Source organism: Poecilia reticulata, chromosome 19 (assembly GCF_904066995.2).
Source record: "Poecilia reticulata chromosome 19, P_reticulata-male-v2, whole genome shotgun sequence".
Classification (NCBI taxonomy): domain Eukaryota; kingdom Metazoa; phylum Chordata; class Actinopteri; order Cyprinodontiformes; family Poeciliidae; genus Poecilia; species Poecilia reticulata.
Genome location: NC_088848.1, coordinates 15,058,388 through 15,062,932, shown reverse-complemented (window position 1 = coordinate 15,062,932; position 4,545 = coordinate 15,058,388). Strand labels below are relative to the sequence as shown.

At 49.4% G+C, this 4,545-nt stretch overlaps 1 long non-coding RNA gene across 1 annotated transcript; it reads right to left on the bottom strand.

Annotated features, from left to right (window-relative positions):
- Positions 1 to 299: 299 nt before the first annotated feature.
- On the bottom strand, positions 300 to 3,045 carry LOC145549141 (uncharacterized). The gene is made up of 2 exons (XR_014085110.1): positions 1,255 to 3,045; positions 300 to 613 (listed from the first exon to the last, which is right to left on the bottom strand). It is a non-coding gene; the product is annotated as an uncharacterized LOC145549141 (long non-coding RNA).
- Positions 3,046 to 4,545: the final 1,500 nt, after the last annotated feature.

The following is a 4,545-nucleotide window of genomic DNA, read 5'->3' as shown; positions in this document are numbered from 1 at the left end:
TAAACAAATTTTTCTCCTCTCATGCAAAATTACATACATAAACTCTTCTTCTTCTTCTTCAGATTGCTGTGAATCAGCTTTAAAAGGTATAAAAAAGTTACTGCTTTTGATTTTCTTTTTAAATAAATGTTGCACATCTGAATAATGATGGCAGTTGTACAGTCATTATATGTGTGGTTGTATGTAAATTTTGTTTTGTACAGCTGAATGGTTGCCATTGGAGATTAAAGGATTTCTCAAACAACCTGTAACGAGTATGCAAAATCAGCCAGAACCCAAAACGCAGCCAAGACCAGAGATCAGATCAAAAAGTTTATTACTAAATAAAGGGAAGGGGGTGGGTTCCACAGGGAGTGGTCACACTGGTGAGTGAGGAAGTGGGGGACCAGCGGGGTCGGGGAGCCAGCTTGGAGGGGGTAGGGTGAAAGGGCAGAGGGGGCCGCAGGGACTCAGGGATGAACTAGATGACAGGGACAAAATCCACAAACCAGAGGCTAGTCGTTAACACAGTCCAGGGTCATGCACGGGGGTTTCTCAGGCAAGGTAATCCAATAGACGGCAACCAGGAGGCAGGGTCAGGACCAGGCAGGGTTCAGCAACAGGAGGGCACAATCTTCAGAGCAGAGGGAAAAGGCAAAATCAGTGGTCAAAAACAGGCAGGATCAGAAAACCAGTAGACTACTTGGAACATGGACAAGGCTTGAAAGCTGTGACAGTGGCAACAGACGATCTCGCACTGAGCTGGTGACGAGCAGCTGTTTAAATAGGGAGCAGCACAGAGCAGGTGAGGGTAATGAGTAATCAGCCCACTGAAGGTGGAGCTGAAGGGCTGAAATCATGACATCACCTCCCCTCAAGGGGCGGCTCTTGACGCCCCTCTGGGCTGGTCCGGATGCTGGCGGTGGAACTTGCGGACAAGGTCCTTGTCCAGGACCAGGCGAGAAGGAACCCAGGACCTCTCCTCAGGACCATAACCTTTCCAGTCCACAAGATATTGGATGCCACGGCCCCAACGTCGGGAACGCAGTAACCGCCTCACAGTAAAGGCAGGGGCCCCATCAATGAGTCGGGGGGTGGAGGGGGTCTGGCTGGAGGGCACAACCTGGATGACATCAGTGGTTTGATCTTGGAGACATGGAAGGTGGGGTGTACCCGTAATGAAGGCGGTAGTTTGAGACGTACCGCTACTGGGTTAACAATCTTAGTAACAGGAAATGGGCCCACAAAACGGGGTGCCAACTTGCGGTTCTCTACCTTGATGGGCAGATCCTTTGTAGATAACCACACCCTCTGACCGACCAGGTATCTCGGGGCTTGGGATCTGTGGCGATTGGCATTCCTGGCATAAACCGCAGAAGTCTTGCAGAGAGTAGCTCTGGCCCTTCTCCAAACTCTGAGACAGCGACGTGCTGATAAATGGGCAGCAGGGACCTGGGTGGCTCCCTCCTGAACAGAGAGAATGGGCGGCTGATAGCCATAAACGACATGAAATGGTGACAGACCTGTGGAGCTCGATGGTAATCCATTAATGGCATATTCAACCCAAGGTAAGTTCTGGGACCAGCGACTAGGAGCGTCCATGCAAAGGATGCGCAACTTGGACTCTACTTCCTGATTTATCCTCTCTGTCTGGCCATCCGTCTGAGGGTGAAAACCTGAAGAAAGACTGACCTCAATGCCGAGAAGGGTGCAAAACTCACTCCAAAAACGGGAAATGAATTGTGGTCCTCTATCAGATACAATGTTGCGGGGAATGCCATGAAGTCTGAACACCTCTCGAGCCATCACACTAGCGAGATCAGGTGCTGAAGGTAACTTGTGTAAAGGAATGAGGTGGGTCATCTTGGAGAACCTGTCAACCACAGTGAGGAGTACCGTGTTACCTTGAGAGGGAGGCAGGCCGGTGACAAAATCCATAGAGATGTGGGACCATGGTCGATGAGGAATCGGCAGAGGCCTCAGAAGACCAGCTGGGGGGCGTCTGGAGGGCTTAACTCTGGAACAGGTGACACATGCTAAAACAAACTCTCGTGTGTCCTTTCTCAGAGTGGGCCACCAGAATCCTGACTGGACCACAGCCAGAGTCTTTGTAATACCTGGATGACAGAAAAGTTTAGAGCCATGACAGAATTGAAGGACTTTAGGTACCATCTCTTCAGGAACAAACAGAAGACCCTCAGGACATTGAGCTGGAGGTGGTTGTTTTCGATGACTCCTCCTGAGCAAGGTCTCTATTCTGGTTAGAGCTAACCTGGTCTTGGAGGGAAGGATGTAGTCATGGTCAACAGAATCAGAAGAGCAGACAGAGGACAGATGAAGTCTTGAAAGGGCATCTGGTTTGACATTCTTGCTGCCAGGTCGGTAGGCCAGAGTGAAGTCAAATCTGCTAAAAAACAGTGCCCATCTAGCCTGTCGTGGGTTCAGTCTCCTGGCTGACTTGAGGTATTCCAAGTTCTTATGGTCTGTCCACACAGTAAAAGGAAGTGCCGACCCCTCCAGCCAGTGCCTCCATTCTTCCAATGCTAGTTTAATAGCTAACAACTCTCTGTCTCCTACGTCGTAGTTTCTCTCGGAGGCAGAGAGCCGGCGAGAAAAAAAGGCACAAGGATGTAGCCTGGCATCATCTGCAAACCGTTGCGACAGGACGGCTCCAACCCCAGTATCTGAAGCATCAACCTCCACAACAAAAGGGTTAGACGGATCAGGAAAACGCAGAATGGGAGCTGAAGTGAAAAGACTTTTCAGCTTACCAAAAACATGTTCTGCCTCTGAAGACCACTGGAACTGAGTCTTGGTGGAAGTGAGTTGATGAAGAGGGGCAGCCACTGAACTATAACCCTTGATAAAACGGCGATAAAAATTGGCAAATCCAAGAAACCGTTGAAGTTCCTTCCGACTGGATGGTTTGGGCCACTCCAAGACGGCTGCCACCTTTGATGGATCCATGGTAATCCTGCCAGGAGCAATGATAAAACCCAAGAAGGATACAGATGGCTGATGAAAAGCACATTTCTCCGCCTTCACAAATAGATTATTCTGGAGGAGCCTAAGAAGAACCTCGAGAACATGCTTGATGTGGGTGGGTAGATCCTTCAAAAAAAAAAAATCAAGATGTCGTTGAGGTATACAAAAACAAATCTGTACAACATGTCCCTTAAGACATCGTTAACCAATGCCTGGAAAACGGCTGGGGCATTGGTGAGCCCAAAGGGCATGACCAGGTATTCATAGTGCCCTGAAGGGGTGTTAAAAGCCGTCTTCCACTCATCTCCCTCCCTTATACGGACCAGATGGTAGGCATTGCGCAGATCCAGCTTAGTAAACACAGTACTTCCTTGAAGGAGCTCAAAGGCAGAAGTCATGAGAGGTAGAGGGTACCTGTTCTTGACAGTAATTTCGTTAAGACCTCGATAATCGATGCAGGGCCTAAGAGGTCCATCCTTCTTGCCCACAAAAAAGAATCCTGCACCTGCTGGAGAGGAAGACTTTCTTATAAGACCTGCTTTGAGGGCATCGGAAAGGTATTTCTCCATAGCCTCTCTTTCAGGACCAGAAATGGAATACAATCTGCCCCTGGGTGGGGTGGTTCCAGGGCGGAGGTCAATGGCACAGTCGTACTCTCTATGGGGAGGCAGAGAAGTGGCCTTTGATTTGTTAAACACCTCACACAGATCATGGTAAACCTTAGGGACTTTAGACAAATCTGGATAGTCATGGTTGACCTCACGGGGGAAGCCATGATGGGGGCTTCCTTTAAACAAGAAGTGGAGCAAGATGAACCCCAAGACTGAACCTCACCCGTGAGCCAATTGATGACTGGACTGTGCTTGATTAGCCATGGGCGTCCCAGAATCACGGGATCTCAGGAGACCTGGTCAGCAGAAACGTGATCCTGTCGTGGTGATTTCCTGAAATCAGTACAGACACAGGCTTAGTGCAGTGGGTTATTTGATCAATCAGATGCCCATCAATAGCAAAAATCTCACGTGGTTTATCTAGAGGTTCCAACTCCAAGGCGAGCGCATGTGCTAGGCTAACATCAATAAAGTCAGCATCAGCCCCAGAATCAATGAAAACAGGAACCTCCCTGCCTTCAGGAGAGTCAGAAAATCTGATGGTGCACTGGTTGTGTGGAGGGTTCTGAGATCTGAGGATAGGGCTCAGCAAAGACCCCCCGGGCTTTACTGAGCCTGTCCTTTTGACAGTTAAGAGCTCGATGGTTTTTCTCTCCGCAGTAGAAACAAGTGATTTCTGAATCTCCTCTCCCTCTCTTTGGCAGAGAGCCTGGTCCTACCCAACTGCATGGGCTCCTCAGTGCCAGCAGGGGGAGTTGTGGAGACCTGTGGCATGCTGCAGGGACTGACCTGGACAGTTGAAACCCTTCTTTGATAATTAGCTGAAGACCTCTCCCTCTTACGTTCACGAAGACGTTGATCAATCCGTGTGGCAAGCCTTTCTAAGGCCTCAAGGGTCCTCGGAGGGTCACGGGCAGCAATCTCATCCTTAATCTCATCTGACAGGCCCTGGTAAAAAACGTCAAACAGG